The sequence below is a fragment of the Eurosta solidaginis genome, chromosome 1 (assembly GCF_040869045.1).
Source record: "Eurosta solidaginis isolate ZX-2024a chromosome 1, ASM4086904v1, whole genome shotgun sequence".
Lineage (NCBI taxonomy): Eukaryota > Metazoa > Arthropoda > Insecta > Diptera > Tephritidae > Eurosta > Eurosta solidaginis.
Window position 1 is genome coordinate 185,991,504 of NC_090319.1, and position 24,951 is coordinate 186,016,454.

The 24,951-nt window shown below is 38.6% G+C and overlaps 1 long non-coding RNA gene across 1 annotated transcript in view; it reads left to right on the plus strand.

Moving 5' to 3' along the window:
* Positions 1-1,010: 1,010 nt before the first annotated feature.
* The window catches only part of LOC137240173 (uncharacterized), a 52,480-nt gene continuing 28,539 nt past the window's right edge, over positions 1,011-24,951 (plus strand). Inside the window, exons 1-2 of the long non-coding RNA XR_010949620.1 lie at positions 1,011-1,126; positions 1,216-1,423. This is a non-coding gene — a long non-coding RNA (uncharacterized lncRNA). The remainder of the gene's footprint in view (positions 1,127-1,215; positions 1,424-24,951) is intronic.

A 24,951-nucleotide genomic window follows, 5' to 3' on the forward strand; every position in this document is an offset into this window, starting at 1 on the left:
AATTAGTGCAGCAATATTTTTCTTGGACAGGTACCGATAAGGATGGACGTAAATTCAATCAGGGTAAAATATTCAAATAATTACAATATACAAGAAAAAGTAACTGCATAAAAATCAACTGAGATTTGAAAGCTTGATTAGTGTTCCGCTTAAAGTTAAAATTAACCAACTCAATACATGCATAGTATACCCTTTCTCAGTCATCCACAACACTAAATATCAAAGCGTACTGCAAAACGAACGCCTTTTTTTGTAATTTCAAAAATTATAGGTCTTTCGCTTTTGTAAGCGTAGTGTGTTGAAAAAAGACGAGCTGTTCGAAACTGAGAGTTATTTATATTTAACGAAAATAAGCTGTTCCCTTTTTTAAATAAAAGTTGAAAGGTAATCCTGATTTCTTTGAAATTCGCTGACGTTGATAAATACAGGGTGGTAAAACGTATGGTTTGGACTGTGGAAGATGAAATTTCTGAATATGCAAATGTGCTATGCCCCTCAGTCCCTCATCATATATGAAAAGCTATAGTCAATGTTCGAACCAGAAATTTTTCATACAAAATTTAAAGAGCGCCTATTCTACTTGGCCGATATTTTTCTAAGTTCTACCCATCTACCCGAGAACTTGGTGGCAGCATTTGTTAAACGTTTAGCACGTCTCAGCTTAATTGCACCCCCACAGGATGCTATTATAATTTTACATCTTATTGGCCATTTAATACTACGTCATTCGGGCTTGAAAAGGTTAATTTGTGCGCAAGCGCCCATAGAAGTTTCTCGTGATCTTTTCATAATGGAGGAACGCGAACCTACAAAATTCAATGTACCAGAAAGCTCTGTATGGGAGGTAGTGGCATTACAAAGCACGCTAAACGTGCTGTGGCGTCTGCGGCACGTTTCATTTCACAACCTCTGCCCGCAACTGAATGGGATTTATCTTCTGTACTTGAAATGAAGGAGGATGCTATTTTCGATGAAGAGGTTTCCAAAAAGAGCAAACAATAGGCTTTAGCCCTTGAGTGGCCGCAGTCTCTATATTTAGCTCATGATGATAAAGTGAAACAGCGAGTAGAGGATGTGGTGTCGAAAGAAGTTCCGCCTATTGCCTTGAACTCATAATTCCGTCCAGGTACGTGTATGTATTTTTTTTTTTTTTTTTTATAGTATGAAGTTTTAAATTTGTTCTAATTATTTCAAACTTTACCTTTGATTTCGTAGGAGGTGTTAAGCTTCCACACGGAAGATGACTTGACCATGAAACAAGGTGAAATGTTGCTCATCAAGGATGTCATACAAAAGCACATGACTGGCGGTGGTAAATTGAGCCAATTCAATAGGATTGGGACTTCTTACAACTTCACGTTGCACTGTACTTTCATAGCGCTGTGAGCTTTTAAAATGCGGTGCACGTTTCGGTATTAGATCGGTGAGTGTTTTATTAATGTATGTATATGTAACAAAAAATTTAAAACCATTGGGAATACATACTAGTGAAAAATCTTCCTATCCCTCCATTGCCATAAATTGAAGTGCCATAAATTGAACATTTATGTTTTAACTCAGCATTTCTTTTAAATGTGCGTACAGAAAATCAGACTAAATATTAATATTAATTTTTGAAAATCAAGTTAATTGATTAATTATGCAAACATGTTAAAATATGCAACTAATGCAATATACCAATGGTCTACAAAATGGTTGAAAAGGACCATTGAGCAGACGATTTAAGTACTCGAACAGCGATTGAAGAAGTGATCGAGGCTGTTTACTGTTGTGAACGTTTTTATCAAACATTCGCCACTTGTATGTATTCACATTGTTGAAAATCCCCCACACCAGAAAAAAAGGATATTGACTTCGGATATTAGTTTCTCCTGTAAATAAAGGAAACCGCATGCGCTTTATGCACCATTAATTGGGTAATTTTTTTTAAAATGAAAGATACCGAGCCACTCGCTTCATTAAGCGAACCTCAGTTAGCAACCCCAAGCAATTATTACGCTTTTACAAAAGTAGTTAAAATGGATAGCAGCCGTTTCCTCCTTAACCATTAGGACAATCAAAGTATACTGCATGCAACTACTCATATGTAGATGTTGTGCCTAATCAAGCAAAGCCTATTATCCTTTATTGCAAATGCAGCAAAAATTAAATCTTTATTATTTATGGTGTTCTTCTATTTTCGTAAATTATTGCAAATAATTAATTTTTCATTGTCATTTGTTACATTGACAATAAAATCCGACCCTCAAACACAAAAGAAAACCAGGAATTGCACGTCACGTACTACGCCTTCTAGGCAATACAGCACAATCTAACATTGAAGATTGGCATAACCTAAGATTCCTCATCAGTTGATTGCAGTTTTATTATTGGTGAAGAAGTAAATGCCAAACCTGTTGGAGGTCATAAATTTATACCCTCCAGCACTTCCACTGTTTTTGAAAGTATGTTCAGCGGTAATTATAAAATAGGCAGATGCTAGTGTCAACATACCACTGCCTTTTTGGAAATAATTTGGGTTATACCCAGTAAATGTTCGAAATATGAATCATAAGTGATTATTTAAGAATAATCACATTTAAGGTACATTTTCCTCCCGACGATACATTAGTTTCTTACTCGAAAATACCTTTAAATTTGGAAGCTTTGTTCATATGGGATATGATATATGGGGGATTTGATTGCGGATTCTGTGGCAGATAATGAATCTGAGTTAGAGTTCTGTTGGCCTCGTTCTGGGGAACGAGAGCTGGGTTATTGGTTTGTTGGCCTCGTTCGGGGTGAACGAGAGCTGGGTTATTTGTGTGTTGGCCTCGTTCGGGGTGAACGAGAGCTGAGTTATTGGATAAAGGAGTGTGGGCTATTAAAGTTCATTTTCGTTGTCGTTGGGCGGAAGTAGGACCAGTTTCGCGATTGGTCTGCTAATTTGTCCCTTAATTGTATTGACGTCAACAACACGTACACGGTTATCAGAACCGGGATGTGTGTTGACGATCCTGCCCATTCTCCACTCGTTTGGTTGTAGGTTATCCTCTTTTATGACGACTAGGTCCCCAGGTTTTAAGTTGGATTGTGGATGTTTCCATTTATACCGTTTCTGGATCTCGGTGAGATATTCCGATTTCCATCTTTTGCAAAAGGTTTCATGAAGGGCTTTCATCTTTTGCCATCGGTTTACAATGGAGGCAGGGTTTTCCCTACAGTCGAGTTCAGGTGGAGCTAAAAGATGCCCACCTACGAGAAAATGGCCTGGAGTAAGCGGCTCCAGGTCGGAAGGGTCGCTGGATGAGGGACTTAGAGGTCTCGAGTTGAGGCAGGCCTCAATTCGACATAAGAGGGTTATAAACTCTTCGAAAGTATATTTATGATCGGACGCGATCTTTTTAAAGTGGGTCTTAAAACTTTTTACCCCCGCTTCCCACAAACCTCCCATGTGAGGAGCGCTTGGCGGTATAAAATGCCATTCTATAATGTGATGGCTATATTTATTCAAAGTTCCGTCCCTTGCTTCTCGCAGAAATACTTTAAACTCGGATCGTAAAGATCGCGAAGCTCCGACAAAGTTAGTACCATTGTCGGAGTAAACGTTTTTTGGACAGCCTCGCCAGGATACAAATCTGGCGAAGACAGCTAGGAAGGACCCGGTACTAAGGTCGTTTGTCGCTTCTAGATGGATGGCTTTCGTAGAAAAGAAGACAAACAGGCAAACATATCCTTTTGAAATTCGACATCCCCTCCCTCGGTAGGATTTTATATCGAACGGTCCCGCGAAATCTACCCCGGTGTTGGTGAAGGCCCTAGAAAAGGTGGTGCGCTCCTTCGGGAGGATCCCCATAAGTTGCGTTTGTGTCTGCTTCCTGTAAATAGTACAGACCTTACAGTTGTGGATAACAGACCGTATCATTATTTTAACACGTGGGATCCCAGTACTGAGTGCGGATATGACGTAGCATCAGCTGGTTCCCTCCATGCAGGGTGGTCTTATGAGAGGATTGGACTGTAAGTCTGGATAACCTGCAAGTATAAGGAAGAATAATGGGATGACTTTCATTATGGGACATGTCTTTGTATGCCCCAGTCCGCCCCACAGTTCGAATGATGCCTTCTTCGTCTATATATGGGCTCAGGGGTAAAGTCTCACTCTTCCCATTTAGTAGTTTTCCTGACTTCAAATTTGCGTACTCTTCTTGATAATGTTGCCTCTGGCATATTGTTATCAATCTTCTTGTTGTTTTTTCTATTTCGTCAGGAGCTATCGAATGAGAATCCCTTTTAAAGGAGGCTTTAGTTGTTGCGTGCGTATTCTGGAAAAACCGAAGAATATAGGATATAACCCGAAAAGCCCTTGGTAAATCGGAAAACCTATCTAGAATATCAAAGTTATTTTTGACCGAAGTTGTATGAACTTTCACCCTCTTTTCCTCCATATTCGTATTGTAATCTTCTTCTTGTGTTGGCCAATTTTCGTTGTCTTCTTGTAACCAAGAAGGTCCCTGCCACCACAAAGAATTGTTTATTAGGTCCGAAGCGTAGAGGCCTCTGCTCGCCAAATCTGCAGGATTTGACGCGGAGTCTACGTGCCGCCATACTTTGTCTCCTACTTTATCGATGATTTAATTATTCGATGTGCCACGAACGTTGACCACGAACATGGTGGTTTTCGGATCCATGCCAGTACTATAGTCGAATCTGTCCAAAGGGTTACTTTAATGTTTGAAAGTTGCATATTTTCTATGGCCGACTCTATAATTTCTGCAAGTAGGACTGCGCCGCAGAGTTCCAGTCGCGGCAATGATATGGTTTTGACCGGGGGCTACTCTCGTTTTGGCCATCAACAGGTTGGTGAAGACTTGATCCATTGTTTGTACATTCAGGAAAACAGTGGCGGCATATGCTTTTTCCGAGGCATCGCTGAATCCATGTATTTCGACGCTGTCCTTTGGGGTAAAATGACCCCATCGCGGTATGCGGATATCGTTGACTTTTCCGTATTCTTGCATAAATGCGGTCCAACGATCTAGAGTAGTTTGTGATACTTCTTCGTCCCAACCCGTGCCTTCCAACCAAATATTTTGCATTATAATCTTGGCTACAATTACCACTGGTGCCAGCCAGCTAAGAGGGTCGAACAGCTTTGCAATCGCAGAAAGTATAGCCCTTTTTGTGATGGCATCGCTGGTTTCAAAAGATTTAGCAGTAAAATAGAATAGGTCAGAATGCGCGTTCCACTTAATGCCGAGTGCTTTTACCATACTGGTGTCTTCAAACTCAAGAAAATCCTCGCTTAATAAGTGTTGCTTCGGTATACCCTGTAAAATTTTCTTGCAGTTGGACGTCCATTTTTGCAAAGGGAAACCTGCCGATTGCAATGCCGATGATATTTCGTCCCTTGCCTTTATTGCAATTTCGTTGCTGTGTCCACCGGCGAGTACGTCATCAACGTACATGCAATTTCGCAGAATATCTGCTGCCATTGGATGCGATGTCGACGTCATCTGCTAGTTGGTGCAGCGTCCGAATCGCAAGATACGGAGCACAATTAACACCAAAGGTTACCGTTTTCAATTCGTAAATGTTAATTGGGTTTTTGGGGCATTTGCGAAATATGATTCGCTGATATTTTGTTTGGTCTTCATTGACCCATATTTGGCGGTACATTTTCTCTATGTCGCTGTTAAATACGTATTTGAACAGCCGCCAACGTAGTATAAGGATTGTCAGGTCGGATTGAAGAATCGGACCTGGATATAAGGCATCGTTAAGACTTTTGCCATTAGTGGTAGGACAAGATGCATTAAATACGACTCTGACTTTTGTCGTTGTACTTCCCTCCTTTATAACAGCATGGTGAGGTAGGAAGTAACAGTCATTTGGGTCTGGCGAAATATTGCCTATTTGTTTCATGTGCCCTAAGGTTTCATATTCGGATACAACTCTATTGTATTCCGTTTGAAGGACTGGGTTTTTCGCAAGTCTCGTTGCGATAGAATTGAGAACACGCACTTCTTAATGAGGGGCCTAGGCTAAATTCTTTCCTAAAGGGTAAGGAGACTACGTATTTGCCATCGTTGTTCCGAACTGTTGTGGATTTGTATAGCTCCTCGCAGTAGGTATCATCTTTATTGATGCTCCTCTTCTTTGGAATTTCCTCTATCTCCCAGAAAGCCGCCAGTTGTTGGTCTAAAGTGACCTCGTTAAAATATGAAACTAGGGTCTTATTTGTATCAACCGCATCTGTCCGGCCTGTCAAAATCCAGCCGAACACCGTTTCCTGTGCTATTAATGTGTTTAGCACATCTTTCCTAATGCCGCCTAACATAATTTGGGGGTATATGTCTCCGCCCAGAATTAGATCTACTGGCTCATTGACAAAGAATCTTTTGTCAGCCAGTACTAAGTCAGGGAATGCTTGCCTAGTCATTGCGTTTATTTGGCAAGTTGGAAGATTCCCTGTTAATTGTGGTAAAACCAGCATGATCGTATTGATCTTGATTAATGGGTCGGTTGGTGACCGCAGTTGTATGTTGCACGCTTCTTTTACTTGTGCAGACATTGTATTATTGATGCCCGAAACTTGGGCATGCATGTGTTTTGATGACAGATTAATTCTGCGCTTTAGTTTCTCGGTAATGAATGAACATTCAGATCCCGAGTCTATTAGGGCTCTCGCCGAATAGTCAACACCATTAAAATGAATATTAACCTGAGCTGTCCCTAGTAATACCCCTTTATTTGTATTAGCAAGTTCACATTATTAATCGGAGCATTTTCTCTTTCAGCATTGCGTCGTATTTGAGCTTCCCGTGAGGTAGATGCTCCGAAAGTGTCAGAAGTATTTGTTGGTTTTGGCTGATTCGAAATATGAAGCAGCGTATGATGTCTTAAATGACATGTGGCACAGTTCATTTGACTGGTGCACTTTGTTACCGAATGGCCAGCAGAAAGGCAGTTTATACATCCACGGCTGCTCTTAATTTGTTCAAACCGTTTATTGGGTGTTAAAACGTAAGAACTTTTCACACTTTGAAATTCGATGTGCAGGACTTTTGCACATCTTACACGTAGGTTTGGCTACACTTGCACTTGTCTGGTAGGACCCTAATCGTTTCGACGATTTATCTGCCGAGGAACGAGAAGCATGTGGCTTAGAGGGTTTTGAAACCGTATCCCCTCTTATATCTACGACAGTTTCCAACGTTTGGAATATGCTGGATAACAATTTATCCATGTCTGCCCATTTTGAAATTTCTGTTTTATTTTCTATGGTTTGTTCCCATAGAGCCAGTGTGGTTTCTGGCAGTTTTGTGGAGCACAAATACGTTAGAATTGCATCCCAGTTTGATATGTCAATCTTGTGACATTGAAGCGCTGAGATACAATTGTTAATTTCACGTTGCAGTTTTTTTAATGGAGCTACCGCATTCACTCTCAACTGCTTTTAAACTAAAAATAATTTTTAATTGGGCATTGCCCAAGATACGTTTGTTTTCGTATCGGTCACATAAATTTTTCCACGCTGTATCGAAACCGTCTGTCGTTAAGGAACACCGTTCCACTATTTCTTTGGCCTCCCCTTGGGTTTTTTGCCTTAAATAGTATAGTTTTTGTACTGCATGGAGTTTGCTATTATTAATATATATAGCAGTGAACATGTCCCACGTAAATGTTAAGGAATGTGCTAATGCAGATTTGCTAATGACTTGTCTAAGCCAATAAGTACTGGCTAGTGCAAAAATTGTGTCAGTGAAAATAAAAATATATGAACGCTTGTTATGGACTTTTGGTACTTTAACCAAGGACTGTGAACTTTTGTATCACAAAAATTAGATCAGTAAAAACTGATTTGTGTATTGCCGCAAATGAGAATAATAATTCTTCAATTTTTCAAATAATTGTGCAAGGAATAAGGCTATTGGCCACCCAAACAACAAAAATAATATGTGTGTATGAAACTAAGTGCACTTTGTGATAAAGCAACAAACTAAATTGCAAACTTACTGCCGGTGTAAATAGGCGCAAGTGATTTTTATGTGGAAAAATTTGTTTAATTGAATGTGCGCGCAAATTAGATTAATTTCTTTGATTAAATAACCTTAGCAGATCAAAATTTATTTCGGTGAATATTTTGAAAATAAAAATTTTGCAAAAACGAAATTAGAAAGGTGGCGCTAAGCGGTGTTGAGGTTATGTTAACCTTTTAGAGCAGTGTTGTGCTACCTTGAGCTGTGTCCGGAAAATCTTACCGCTGGTGGGGGATTATTCCGGATAGTCACAAGGCGTGATGCACAAACTTTAAATAACTGCGTTAAGCGCTTTTTTTTCTATTTTGCACAAATAAGACCTCACTTCACAACAAAACTACTTGCACGGTTTCAATAATGGGAAACACTTTCCACAGATTTATAATTTTATTTTTTGAAATTTTTATTAAAAAGTGAAAAGGAAAACCCTTCCTAGCACGGAATGTTTATAAAACCACGTACCTTCGTTCTGTTGATTATCCGGAGTACTGATTCAAATTTTTTGATGTTGTCGTTTCCAGTATGAACTTGCTGGTATCACCAAGAGAGTTGTTGTGTGCAAATTGCTGATAACAATGTATTCCTGTGTGAATAATAATTGCGAGCTTCTTGTACAAAGGCGTGCTTCTTGACTTTATCACCACTGTTTTCTATGCTTCCTTGACTTAATGCTGAAGATTCGCTTTGATTATATCACGATTTTACTGCTTCTTCGATGTTCTCTAAAGGAGTGGAGTGGACTGTATTGTAATATCTGGTTCTCTTATTTCCGGCTCGAAGGACCACGGACAAATGCGTGGTGGCAACGGCGCGCACCCACGTTAAGGCGAAAAAAGGAAGGAAATAAAAACACCAAAAAGGTTTCGCATTAATGAAAAGTAATTCACAGTGTTGTTTTATCCAATGTATGTAAATACAACAAGTGTTAAGGAAGATTGTAACAGATGTTGTGAAAATGAAAATATTAAATATATTTTCGGAAATTATTAAATATATTTTATGAAATTGACAACTTACGTGAACGGGCGATTACGTGTACCTTTGCTGGCTGCTGGATTCAAAGAGGACGAGACTCTTTGCTACATGAGCCGATGAACCCACGATATAGCTCCTTCGTTGGATTTCCCGGCAACAAAGTTGCTGTACTGCGGGCTCACAGCGGTAAAAATCTAGGATACATACGTACTACCACTCACACATGCCCGTGTGTATATTGATCACAAGAATATGTGGGTGGTAGTAACAAAAGAAAATAACCAAAGAAAGTTATGTTACGAGGGAGGGGGGGGGGGGGGGGGGGGGGGGGAGATATATTTAGGCCTGTGGCCTAAACACAGTTTGTTTGAGTTGTCAAGCAGTTTCGATTAAGACGATATCTAGCGAGAAATAGCAGTATTATTTTGAATAGTAGAGTTTCATTTGATTTATCAATCAGTTTGGTTATTAAGAAAGCTGCAACGAAGTTTGAGTGTTATTGTGAAGTACTTTAATAAAGGCCATTTTGCATTATTACAAATTGGAGTTATTTATTCAACAGTTTAGTGATTCGAACTTAGCAGAGGATTGCAAATAAGAGGATTTCCAAGTAAATTCGTTACAATATGAATAATTTAAGAAAAATAAACACGCTTATTTCCCACATTGAAAATACTTCATAGATATTGTAACGAATATTTTTATTTGCAAATCCTCTTATTTGCAATCCTCTGCTAAGTTCGAATCACTAAACTGTTGAATAAATAACTCCAATATTGAATGATGGAAAAATGGCCTTTATTAAGTACTTCACAATAACACTCAAACTGTGCAACGAATAGCTTAATAACCAAACTGATATCTTAAAGGAAACTGACTTTCAAAATAATAGTGCTATTGCTCGCTAGATATCGTCTTACTCGTAACTGCTTGACAATTCAAATCAAACTGAATTACTTCTTACTCGCTGGCGCCGCTTTTATAGTTTACGCTGCATACTTCTAGGCTCTTCGATTTCCAGAAGTTACTAGTTGTTTCGGCTACAAAATCGCCAGCCACAACTACGTGCACAAATTATTGCTCTCTCTTGTGACAACTCAGATAAGGTATATGCATGTGTTTGTAATTTACAGTCTCCCGCACACACATAAGCGTATAAGTAAATTCATCGGTGTGTGACATCTCATCTCTTGCTGCCTTGTATGTAAATGTTGCTCGTCGGAATGTGTACATATGTGTAGACGCAATTATTTATTCGTTTATGTAGATACATAATGATTGAATTATTGATGTGCATTCACGTCACTGCTTAGATCGGCTTAGAGCTGGCAGCACTCCTTAGTTTTGCTAATATTCGTAACACTGCCCTCCACCTAAGTCTGATCGTCCCGATCAGACAAATCTCTCGATCTAAACGCTGCTAGCATCGCCAAATGTACCACTCTTCTACTCCGTGGTTTCTCAATGCTTTGTATGCGGTAGATGGTATCACTGAGCTTCTTCACAATCTTGTACGGGCCTTCCCAACTGCACCGAAATTTGGATGGAACAACTTTCCGCCGGTGAGGGTTGTATAACAGTACCAAATCTCCCGCCAAGAAACTTTTCGAATTATTGTTCTCATGGTACCTGTGTTTCATCGTACCACTCAATACCCTGGTTCGTTCCTTTACACTCTGTTGTTTGGCCGATGAACTACTTCGTAGAGCTTGCGCTGGACGGATTTGCTTTGCATAATCAGTATCGTTCCCACGTTTCCCCACAGTAGTGCGCTCTGGATTGAAACTACCCTCGCATTCCTTCTCGAAAATTCGTTGCTTCATTTTCCTGCGTCTTTTAGGTTTTGTCAATGCCAGTGTTTCTCTCGCAGGTACTTTTGATTTTGTTTTATTTGGCCCATTCGATCTATCAACCTTTGCCTTCGACTTTCGTGGTCTTTGTCGATTCTTTTCCACCAGTACCCGATTACTGCTGAACCCTTTTTCCAAACTACAGTTAAGTGGTATGTCCTGGTTCTTATAGCGCATAATTTTTCTCCGCATATCGATCCTGATGTCATGGTCAACCAAGAAGTCCACTCCCAATATGACTTCATCAACGATCTCCGCCACAACGAATTTGTGTAGAACCATGACCTTCCCAATTAGGACTTCACATATTACTTCTCCCTGAACTTGGTTATATTCGCCTGTGACCGTACGCAACCTCGCTCCAGGTAATGACTTTATTCCCCTGTAGACCAAATCAGATCGAATCAAGGAATGAGATGCCCCCGTATCTACAGTCAGTACACGCTCTTTACCATCCACATTCCCTCTGATGGTAAGACTGCTTGACCTTCTTCCAATTTGTGAGATAGAGATTATGGGGCATTCAATTGAGGGAGCCAGCTGTCGCCCCTTGCGGCTGACTCGCTTTAGTTTAACGATTGAGTGGACTTGGAGATTTGCTCATCTCCTTCAGCTCTGCGTTTACGACCACCCACATTGTTGGAGCTATTGGGACCGGTGCTGCAATGTCGTGCAATATGACCTGGGTTGCCGCACTTGAAACATTTAATAACTCCGGCATTTTTCTGTTGTGATCCCTTCAGTGCTTCCAAAATTGTGTCTACCCATTCTGGCCTTTCTACTTCTACACGATGAGCCTTATATGCTGGTTTACTTAATAGGGAGGCAGTTTCCTGAGTCAATGCATGTGATACCGTTTCAGCAAATGTCAGTTTTGGGTTCGCGTGTGTAGCTCGCTTCGTTTCCACGTCTCGTATGCCATTTATAAAACTCTGGATTTTTACCCTCTCGGTGTATTCCACGGGTGCGTCCGCATTTGCGAGATGAGCCAATCTTTCAATATCTGAAGCAAACTCCTGCAATGTTTCATTTGCTTTTTGGTAGCGGTTTTGCAACTCAATTTGGAATATCTGTTTCCTATGCTCGCTTCCATAACGTCGTTCTACAGCAGCCATCAATGCTTCATAATTGTTCCGCTCTCCTTCGGGAATCGTCTGTAGAATTTCCGCTGCTGGCCCCTTCAATGCCACGAATAGTGCAGCAACTTTATCTTCCGCATTCCAGTTGTTCACTGCTGCGGTCTTCTCAAACTGTAGCTTGAAGACCTGGAAAGGAAGAGAACCGTCAAAAGATGGAGTTTTTACCTTCGTATTGCTCGCTGAAGCAGTCGGCCGATTAAGTTGCAATTCCTGTATACGACCTCTCAATGCATCCACCTCTGCCTCGAATTTTTCTTCAAACTGCGTTATTTTCTCGTCCATACGCGCTTCGAGTTTTGATGATATACGCGCCTCTTGCTCTTTCAGTTGTGTTTCCATCATTGATGCAATCTGTGTCGACATTTCTGAAATACGTGTCTCATGTGTTTCCAGCTGGGATGCCATATATGCCTTTTGCTCTTCCAATTGTGATGTTATACGGGTTTCCTGCGATTCCAGTTGGGATGACATGTTGGTGGATATTTGTGATGACATTTCTGTTATACGTGCCTCTTGCGCTTCCATCTTAGATGTTACTGTCGATGTTTGAGCAGTTATTGCAGCCAATATCATGTTCAAGTCTGTGCTGGTAATTGTCTGTGATGATTCGTTTTTCTCTTCAATTTTTGTTGTCTCCTCGCCATCAAGATGAAAGACATACTCTTCCACATCAATTCCTTCTAATTCCATTGCCTCTCGTAGTCGTGCCTGAAGTTCGAGTTTAATGCCAGTTGTATTCAATCCACGGTTCTCCAACTCCTTCTTCAGTTGCGGGATCTTCAATTCACTTAACTTTGCCATGTCCTTGTTGTCCTCTGGAATTTATTCAACAATTCCTCTTCTGACACCAAATTGTAACGAATTTTTATTTGCAAATCCTCTTATTTGCAATCCTCTGCTAAGTTCGAATCACTAAACTGTTGAATAAATAACTCCAATATTGAATGATGGAAAAATGGCCTTTATTAAGTACTTCACAATAACACTCAAACTGTGCAACGAATAGCTTAATAACCAAACTGATATCTTAAAGGAAACTGACTTTCAAAATAATAGTGCTATTGCTCGCTAGATATCGTCTTACTCGTAACTGCTTGACAATTCAAATCAAACTGAATTACTTCTTACTCGCTGGCGCCGCTTTTATAGTTTACGCTGCATACTTCTAGGCTCTTCGATTTCCAGAAGTTACTAGTTGTTTCGGCTACAAAATCGCCAGCCACAACTACGTGCACAAATTATTGCTCTCTCTTGTGACAACTCAGATAAGGTATATGCATGTGTTTGTAATTTACAGTCTCCCGCACACACATAAGCGTATAAGTAAATTCATCGGTGTGTGACATCTCATCTCTTGCTGCCTTGTATGTAAATGTTGCTCGTCGGAATGTGTACATATGTGTAGACGCAATTATTTATTCGTTTATGTAGATACATAATGATTGAATTATTGATGTGCATTCACGTCACTGCTTAGATCGGCTTAGAGCTGGCAGCACTCCTTAGTTTTGCTAATATTCGTAACAATATTATATTTTATTTTATATTGCAGTTTGTTTAATGGTAATAAAAAATTTTCACATATGTACATTTAAAAATTATAACCAAAGTTTAGCTTAATTGCCAGTAAAAATATCAAAAACCACCAAAATCTTTATCACAAAAAACAATTATTAAAGTTTCAGTAAAAACGTGATAATTTAAAAAACTCCTTACGAATACATATTGTGACCACTATATTACTAATTCACATGAATTTATATTTAAACTATTAATATACAAGTATATGATTTAAACTGACACATATACATATTTATAAGTAAGTATTGAATTGTTTTTGACTTATGAAAAAAATAAATAAATTATTTTCCACCAATTAAAACACAAGTATTTGAATTAAAAATTTTTTATAGCACAAAAAAAAGAAATACAGAGAGCAAAAAGCGCTGCAAATTTAAACAGTTTTGTGTGTAATAAGTTACGCAGTTGGTTGCTTAGCCATTCAACAAAAATCTGCTTAAGTTAGCGTGCTTAAATTTAGACATAAAGAGTAACCTGTTGCGTACTATTATCGCTGTAAAAATAGGCAAAAAAGTTTAGAGTGTAGCGATATTGATTCGAAAACAGGTGGACGAATGTTTCCGTATTTCGAAGAAACATTGTATATGTAAATCTTTTGGCTATCAGTCAGTAGTCGTAAATTTGCAAGTTGAATGGCAACAGTCAACGATTCTGTATATTATTTTTCCCAATCAATGATTTCTCGTCGTGAAAGAAGATTGAACACGTTGCGCCGAACCGTTGTTGGTTGGGACAGTTGTGTAATGAAGAGATATTGTAAATTTTCAGTAAGGAACCGACCATTTGAAGTTGAATTTTGCGGAATGTGGGGTTTTTATTTCGAGAAATCTAAAATATTGACCGAAATAATGCATCATCGCTTTGTCGTAAAAAATGCGATGAACTCGACACTCTTGAATTCTTGTTGCCAAAATCCCAGCCAAAAATGAATTTGCCGATGCGAAATGTATGACATTTTCATCAGAATGCAGTCGGTCAGCAATTTCCAAGATTATTTCAACTGTATTCTTGGTTGTTTCTGAAGTAAAGCAACGCAATTCTATTACAATGTTGTTCCTTTGACACAACAAAATCACACTTAATAATTTTAGTGGGACATTACTCACAAACCGAATTTACTTAAATCCAGTCCATTTATTTTTTTTCACAGTTTTTATTAAAAAAAAAAAAACAAAACAAAACAAATTACTTCTTTTTTCGTTTGGTTTTCACTTGTGAAATGACGAACGTCAAATTATAATTCTAGAAACGTCAATTCCATTGAATAATGCAAAATGGAAATAACCACCACCTATTCCATCTCATGAAATAACGCAAATATGCAAATAAGCACCATCTATTGGTATGAAACGTAGCCGTATCTTGGTGTGATATATCTCATGAACCGCTGCACCAAATTCAATCAAACTTTACAGAAAACATCTGCAGGATAGCCCAAATATACCGTAGAAATTTGATTGAATTTGGTGGAGCCGGTCTCAAGTTAAAAAGTAACACCAAAAATGTGCACTTATTATTATATATATAGATTTTCGTAGAGGTAAATGGTCATTTTGAAAACCGACCTAGGCCAGTTGCTGTGAATAAAAGTTTATCACGTTGTAGGGAAGAATTAATTAAACGTTTTGTTGAACTTTTGAAGTTTATAGTGTACTTAACACTGTGGAAGTTTCTTCTAATCCAAGTAAAATCAATATACACATGTTTAACTTCAATACAAAGTAGTTTTATTTAACACGAAATATAATACGAAGTTTATTTGTTGAAAGTAATGAGAAGAAGGAAAAATGTTGAATTCAAATTTGACATCTTACAAGGGTGCATGAATATGTGAATTGTGAACAGAGTTGTATTTCAACATGTTTTACAAAACTCAACTGCACAGTTAAAGTACCAACTAACTATCGCGACTTCGTCCAAGATAACATTTTTATGTCAGCCACTGATCGTGAAGAAAAAGAATCCTTTAACGTACACAAAATCCATTCTGAAGAAGAAAAAGTATTTTCTGACCCAGCAAAGCCAGAAACACTCGATATTCTTATCGGTGAACAAAGTTGTTCCTTACCTCATACGGAAAATATTTCATTACAAGAAAACTTCTGTGGTTTCGATAACCCAGGCGTTACATCAAACAATCTTTAGGGCTTTAAACAACTTTTCAAATTCCAACCAATCTCGTAGTAATTTTCTAGAAGCAACAATAATGGCTACATCAGAGCAAAAGAAAAATTTTATTGGGTCGTGTGCTCCCGTATTCAGGGAAAATTATAACGGTGACCCATTAGCGCTAGATTACTTCATAGAAAAAATTGAATTAGTAGAAGGCTATACAGATCCAGATCTTATACCAACTTTTATTTCATTTGCTAAATCGAAGGTCGAAGGGAAAGCAAAAGAAGCAATTCCGACAAATATAACATCTATCCAAGAAATTAAAGATGCGATTAATAGTCCAATAAAGCCAGACAATTCAAAAGTCGTCGCAGGAAAAATAGCTTCACTCAAAGTTACCAACAATAATTTAACCAAATTTGCTAAACGCGTAGAGGAATTATCTGATGCTTTAGAGAGGTCTTTAATTATTGAGTGCATGTCAAAAGCCAAAGCGCACGAGATGGCAGTGGAACAGTCAATAAACATTTGTAGGCTAAATACGCGCTCAGACTTAGTCAAAGCAATTCTGTCATCAACCTCTTTTAGTGACGCAACAGACGTCGTAGCAAAAATGATAGTCGAGCAAAACCATCAGGCTACAGAAAGACAAGTATTATCAAAATAATTTTCGTCACAACAATAGAGGCAATAACTACTTCAATAACACTAATAGACACAACAACAATAGTAATTTCAATAGGTTCAATAACAATAATAACTTCAATAGTAACAACAACAATAATAACGGCAGATACAACAATAACCATCAAAATAGGCAAAACAACAATTATAGGCAAAACAACGACAATCGAAGCAATAGTATTTCGCGTAACACTACCAACAGTCAAAATAGGTTAGAAAACAAAACCAGTACTAACAGCGGAAGTTCAAATACCCGAAATAATGCAAACTTTCGCTCTTTAAAATTTGTCGCCCCTTAGCAGTGAACACTGAGGGACGAGGAGATAAGCGAATAAATATTAAAAATGTTTTTTGTCTGAATTTAAATTACTCGGATTTTGTCGAAATTTATATAACCGGATGACATTTCTGTGATTAAAATTTCCAAGTCTCAAGAAGCAAATTCCCATTAACTCTGACCATATAGTTAATATCACTGGCACTACAACAATATCTGTTCCTTCTTTAGATAAAATAAACATAGACCTAAATTTTTCTAATAATCCAATCGAACATAGCTTACATGTGGTAAACGATGACTTCAATATTCCATCAGACGGTATACTGGGTAAAGACTTTCTTCACCATAAGGAATGTGTAATAAATTATTCAAATAGTAGCATCTCATTCTGGGCAAATAATGAGAAAATCATTATGCCAATCCTACACGGAACGAAAAGAGATATGTGTATTTTACCACCAAGATGCGAAGTCTTTCGAATTTTCGACTTAGGTCACTCAACAACTCCATTTTTCGTTGTATCTCAAGAAATACAAAAAGGCGTTTCTACCGCAAGATGCGTTACAAACTCCAATAACCCAGTCATAAAATTAATCAATACCACAAGTGATGTAATCGATAAAACTAATTCAGATGAGAAGCGAATTAATGAAATAACTTCGATTTTAAAAAATCAAATTCCCAAAGATGCACCATCTGAACTTTTAGATCTCTGCATACAATATGCTGACATATTCGCGCTTGACAATGACAAAATGACGTAAAAAAATTTTTATGACCAGAAATTGCGGTTAACTGACAACGAACTAGTGTATAAAGAATTATCGTCTACCCCATTCTCAGCGGGAAGAAATTAACACACAAGTTACAAAATTACTAGAAAACCATTTAATCGAAGAAAGCTATTCTAACTACAAGAGTCCTCTTATCCTAGTTCCTAAAAAGAAAATAAATGGAAAAAAAGCGTACAGAATGTGTGTTGATTTTCGTGCAGTTAACAAGAAGCTAATAGCAGACAAATTCCCATTAGCACGAATCGATGATATTTTATACAATCTTGGCAGAGCCAAATTTTTCTCAACCTTAGACCTTTTTTCGGGATTTCACCAAATACCATTACACGTAGATTCACGCGATATAACCTCATTTTCTACTGATCGCGGAGCATACCAATGGAAAGTATTGCCATATGGTTTGAACATTGCACCAATATTCTTTTTCATCATTCTTGACCATCGCATTTTCAGGAATACCACCTAACGTAGCTTTTATTTATGTAGATGACATTATAGTCATCGGCTGTAGCGATTCTCATAACATTAAAAATTTGTCTAAAGTACTCAATACTTGTAGATCATTCAACCTTAAACTCAATCCAAATAAATGTAATTTTCTAAGACCGGAACTAACATTCCTAGGACACAAATGCTCGGCTGAAGGTCTTTCACCAGACGATTTGAAAATAGATGCAATTCGTAACTATACCAAGCCAACAGGCAAAGACGCTGCAAGACGGTTTGTAGCTTTTGCTAACTACTACAGACGCTTTATTCCAAACTTTTCATCGCTGGCAGCACCTCTGAATAGACTGAATAGAAAAAGAGTAGAATTTAACTGGGACAATGCATATGATAAGGCTTTTTATGCACTAAGAGCATCCCTAATGTCACCAAAGATATTACAATACCCAAATTTTTCCAAACAGTTTACCATTACGGTAGATGCTTCAAGAACGGGGTGTGGAGCAATACTCAGCTAAGAACATCAAGGCAGCGATTTACCCATATGTTGTGCGTCAAAATCGTTTAACGATGCAGAACAAAGGAAAGCCATCATTGAGTTGTAATTATTAGCCATTTATTTTGCCATCCAACAACTCAGACCGTATGTATATGGAAATCACTTTATTGTAAAATCAGACCGTAGGCCTTTAGTCTATTTATTTACTATGAAAGACCCATCTCCAAAACTTTCCAGAATTAGACTTGAGTTGGCAGAATACAATTTTACAATAGAGTACATAAAGGGAAAATCAAATGTAGGAGCTGATGCAAATTCTCGTATCACTATTGGCGAAATAAAAGAATCGACCAAAAATACATTTGCAGTTCAGACTAGGGCTATGAGTTGGAAAAAAGATAAATGCGGTTCTATCGAAAATATAGACTTATGTGAAAATATACAAACATTAAACGTTTATGATAAATTCACTCTCAACTTTTCAAAAAAAAATTCTTCGTATTTGATCCGAAATATTTCATGATAAAAACAGTAAAAAAATTTTAAGAATATGCGCACATATAAAGCATAAAAGAACAATTTTATTTGATTTTGAATTTTCTAACGAAATAAAGAATTTCGATACTTTACTTTCGAGGCTAGAAAAAGAAGCCGGAAAGCTTACTATTAAGAAAATAGAATGGCCAAAAAACGATTTAATTTTCAAATACATTACAATTACAAATTTTAAAGAAAGAGGAAATAAACTTTTACAATTTTTAAAAATTGTTTTAATGGATCCAATTGAAACAATCACTGATCAGGAACAAAAATCAAAATTATTAGCAATTTATCAGAAGGATCCCATCACTGGAGGTCACTGTGGAACGAAAAAACTATATGCCAAATTACGAAACAAATTTTAATGGGAAAGCACGACAAAAGACATAGCTAGTTATGATATGAATACATAATTCAAATGTTTCACGTTTTGGCATAACACAACTCCACATACGGTATTCAACAATAACTTACTCCTTTTGAACTGGTTTTTGGCAAAAAGGCCATTGTGCCATCTGAATTGAAGAACGAAATAATCGAACCAATTTATAATATCGAAAATTATTCAAAAGAAGTAAGGTATAGAATGTAAAAATGCCACGCCTTGGCTAAAGAATTAGTATAAAAACACAAAATAAGAAATAATGATGCATCCGACAAAAATGCACAACCAATAATAATAACCATAAACGATATGGTTTTAGTTCAAAAAGGACCACGTGAAAAACATAAAAACGTATATCAGGGCCCGTACCAAGTAACAAATATAGACGGTGTAAATGTAACCATTTTTGATAACGAAAGCAAAAAATACAAAACGGTAAATAAAAACTACATAAGGAAAGTACCTAGATAAATAAAATCGGATGTACCCAATTTCATTTTGAGATAGTCAAAAAAAAAAAAGGTTAATTATTTCATTACACTAAATTAAAGCAAATTTAAATAAAAAATTATCATACTTTAAAACCGAAACAAAACGAAATTGTACGTATAAGCTAATACACAACACCCACACAAAATTAAATTTTGAATTACAAAAAAAAAAACAAACAACAAAAAAAAACGCATATATAAACTACTCATATTCATGTATGTAAGTATGTAGGCTTAAAATACAAATAAATGTAATTATAAAATTAACAAAGTTAACTTAGGTATACCTCCCACAAAAGTCCATTTTCCCCCATTTTGTTCAATTTGCCATTTAGAATGTATTTAATACCCATACCACCAAAAAAAGTTTAAGCCGATAAACTTGATCAACTTGTCGACTTGAACCTTTTTCGCAAAGGGGGATGGTGTAACAGCAGCCTAATACACAATAATAATTTTACCCTGTTTCCAGATTGGTGCAACACTGTTGTCTATTGTGAACGGACAAGAGCTGTTGCAACTATCTGGAAACTTCTGGAATTCGGCTCGGCAAAAAGGAGCGGCCATTATTGTAATGTTGAACGAAGTGCGTGCAAGTTAAAACTAGAACATTTAATTGTATAACCAAAACTAAAATCAAACTAAGTATAGTGTTAAAGACTAAAAACATTTATTAAATAAAGGAACCAAAGCCAACATAATAAAGTACACAAGCAAAAACTAAAAATATTTTAGGAGTGCGTGCGTATTAGAGCGTGCGCACAAGAACATTTTTTTCAGAGGTTCCAAAATGGGACCTCAAGCACCGTCCAATTATTTATCATAGATTCCCTGCTGCCCGAGATCAGGGTGACGTCTTAGTACCAAACGTGGGTACCAAACTCCTATTATAAATCTTAAAGTTATGATAAATAACAAGATCAAAAAGTGACTCACCCCTCTCGTTCGTGTCTCCACTGCTCCATGCCTCGCGGTGCGCACGTCGGAGGCGACTCCTCATGAGGAAATTAAAAGGAAGTTAGTGTAATATCGGTACCACCGACCGTCAACGTCATAGGTGTAGCATTCTCGTCGCTAAACTGTGGGAGAAAAAAAAATTTCGTTGATATCTTACCAAGATGCAAACTCTTGGTTCCCATGTGTGGCACCACTCACCACCGTCAATCCTGCCGCTTTCACACCGCAAATATTATGCCATTCTACCCAAGGCTCTTGGATAAGGGCTATATTAGCTGCTCCACTAGAAATCTGGAGCAGCAGCGCAGCAGAAGCTGCTTTACAATGGTGGAGGTTGATTTGTGTGACGCGCACTAGGCTGTGCACCGACCACCTCCACCACTGTCAAGTCGCCGTCTTCATCAGACATTGGCTCCTCTCCAGTCTAACCACTAAGCATGTCCAGCGTTAGCGAGGAGATCGAGGACGCGTCCACGCCCATCGTGTCATCCACCGGACTGACCGTGTTTGGTTCTGCGTCCTCCTCCTCCTCGCTCACCGTTTTCTCTGGCTCTATTTCCAGTGCCGGATCATAGGCAGCCTTCAAGTCGTTCGCGTAAACCTCAATCCTCACGGTGTCGAAACCGAATTTAATAGCGCCATCCGCGCGCTCCAAGAAAGGCAGTGACTCCTTGTTGAGCAACGGTATCACCTGACGCGTCGCCCTGGTGCTATGCTCCAGCTACAGGACACTCCAACTAAAGCAAGGATGTTCTGGGTTGAAAGTTCTGACTTCAAGGACTCCCTCTGGATCATCCGGCTTGGATTGAATCCAGGCTCTAGCTCTCAGCCTAGATAGGATATCCTTGAAGTCGTGTTCAGTCCAGTGTTCTCTCTTACCAAGTCGACTGCTGCTTTTCAGGACGATTGCGCTTACCGGAGGGACGATGGTTTTCGCCCACTCAATTTCAGCCCCTAACTCCTCAGCGTCCCCAGGCAACACCATGGAGAGCAAGGTAGGAACGTTCGCCAACCTTTTCAGGATGCGTATAGCCACCTGCCTATACCTACTGCGTATCTGTGAGGGAGGTTGCCCAACCTTCCTTTGGGTAAACGCCGCCGGCGTAGCCGGAGGCAAGCAGGCGGGCTGCTCCCCCATGTTAGCAGATCCCCCTGTAACAAATCGCCTACCGAGAGGGTTATTAACAGAGGCGGCAGGTTCAGTCGTCGCCCTTAAGCTCTCCTAGAGGAATTTGTGGGCGATGAACAAGGCTCCGGCGCCGCCTGAAGCCTTTGCGCACCACCCGAAATTGCCACGCCGCGGCTTGTACAGGGGTCCTGCTTCGCACGAGCTGCCAGATTGATGGATGTTACTCCTTCCGGCTTTTTACGAGTTCCGGTCTCGTCACAATTACTTTTATTTCTATGCGACTCAGGAAAAGAAGTCCCGAGGATAATAATACTAACACGCTGGAAGTGGGCGAAGTCGAAAAGGACCTCAAAAGCCTAAGGGAAAAAGACAGCTGGAGCTAGCCGACGTCACCACGAATGTGTTAGAAGAGGACAAACAGCCAGGCGGTGTCGTGAGTGGCACTGAGGAACACCCGGCACAACAGTTACAATAGGCTGAAGGAGGCTTCGAACACTCTAAACCAAAAGGGCAAGGCGAGGACGATGACGTCACGACGAAGGTGTTGGAGGGGGACAAACAGCCGTGGCTCTCATCGGTAGGAAAGGTTTCTGGACTTAGCGGGCGCGAATTTGGCATTTACTATGCGCAAACGGAAGGACGGGTGCGAGCTGTAGTAATGGTAAGGAAACAGCTGCATTCATATATGCTGCCTAATTACACTACTGAGGAACTCGTAGGCGTGACCGTTGAGCAAAGGAATAAGCAGGCACTTATCCTGGTATCCTGGTACATGGCCCATGCTGCGGAAGCTCCACCGATGGAGTGCAAGAGGCTAGTACAGGACGAAGGGCGGTTAGTCATAGGCGCGGAAGCAAATGCGCACCACAATGCGTGGGGAGGAGCAGATACGAACGAGAGAGGCGAATCTCTATTTTGTTACATCCTGCAAACCAATTTGCAGATAGCCAACAGGGGAAATGTCCCTACATACATAGGTCCAACATCCAGCAATGTTTTGGATATTACACTGGGCTCCGAACGTGATATATCAAGTTATGATTGGATGATTCTTGATAGACCATACTTCTCCGACCATGCGTATATCAGCTTCAGCATTTCCCTAAAGAGGGTAGAGAAGGGAGGAACCTTTAGAAACCCTAGGTCAATAAACTGGACTAAATTCCAGAAACAGGTAGAAATGAAACTGGGACAACCCAAAGAGGTTGCCAATGTGAAAGAACTGGAAGAGTTTAATGAATTCCTAACAAGGACGCTTATGACTGCGTATAACAAAGCTTTCGCTCTAAGATGATTCAGAGGAAAAGAAAATCCGCCATGGTGGAGCAATGAGCTGAGTCTTCTAAGAAGACAAGTTAAAGAAATGTTTAAGCTCGCAAAGACCGCGGAAAGCGAAGCGTGTCGGGACGAGTACACATTCATTCACTAAAAGTTAGCAACAATAATTTATCCGAATTTGCTTAACGCGTAGAGGAATTATCTGATGCTTTAGAGAGGTCTTTAATTATTCAGGGCATGTCAAAAGCCAAAGCGCACGAGATGACAGTCGAACAGTCAGTAAACGTTTGTAGACTAAATACGCGCTCAGACTTAGTCAAACCAATTCTGTCACCAACCTCTTTTATTAACACAACAGACGTTGTAGCAAAAATGATAGTGAAGCAAAGTATTAGCTTTTCGATCAAGGTTTAACAAATCAAAATAATTTTCGCAATAGAGGCAATAACTACTTCAACAACACTAATAGATACAACAACAATAGTAATTTCAATAGGTTCAATAACAATAATAACTTCAATAGGTACAACAACAATAATAACGGCAGATACAGCAATAACCATCAAAATAGGCAAAACAACAATTATAGGCAAAACAACGACAAACGAAGCAATAGTAATTCGCGTAACACTAGCAACAGTCAAAATATGTTAGAAAACAAAACCAATACTAACAGCGGAAGTTCAAATACCCGAAATAATGCAAACGTTCGCTCTTTAAACTTGGTCGCCCCTCAGCAGCGAACACTGAGGGACGAGGAGATAAGCGAATAAATACTAAACAATTTTTTTGTCTGAATTTAAATTACTCGGATTTTGTCGAAATTTATATAACCGGATCTAACAAACTATGCACATTTTTACTAGATACACAGGCTGACATTTATTTGATTAAAATTTCCAAGCCTCAATAAGCAAATTCCCATTAACTCTGACGATATAGTTAATATCACTGGCGCTACACCAAACTCTGTTCCTTTTTTAGGTAAAATAAACATAGACCTACATTTTTCTAATAATCCAGTTGAACATAGCTTGCATGTGGTAAACGATGACTTCAATATTCCATCAGACGGTATACTGGGTAAAGACTTTCTTCACCATAACAAATGTGTAATAAATTATTCAAATAGTAGCATCTCATTCTGGGCAAATAAAGAAAAAATCATTATGCCAATCCTACACGGGACGAAAAGAGATATGTGTATTATACCACCAAGATGCGAAGTCTTTCGAATTTTCGACTTAGGTCACTCAACAACTCCATTTTTCGTTGAATCTCAAGAAATACAAAAAGGCGTTTCTACCGCAAGATGCATTACAAACTCCAATAACCCAGTCATAAAATTAATCAATACCACAAGTGATGTAATCGACAAAACTAAGTCAGATGAGAAGCGAACTAATGAAATAACTTCGATTTTAAAAAATCAAATTCCCAAAGATGCACCATCTGAACTTTTAGATCTCTGCATACAATATGCTGACATATTCGCGCTTGACAATGAGAAAATGACGTAAAAAAATTTTTATGAGCAGAAATTGCGGTTAACAGACAGCGAACCAGTGTATAAAGAATTATCGTCTACCCTATTCTCAGCGGGAAGAAATTAACCCACAAGTTACAAAATTACTAGAAAACCATTTAATCGAAGAAAGCTATTCTAACTACAACAGTCCTCTTATGCTAGTTCCTAAAAAGAAAATAAATGGAAAAAAAGCGTACAGAATGTGTCTTGATTTTCGTGCAGTTAACAAGAAGCTAATAGCAGACAAATTCCCATTAG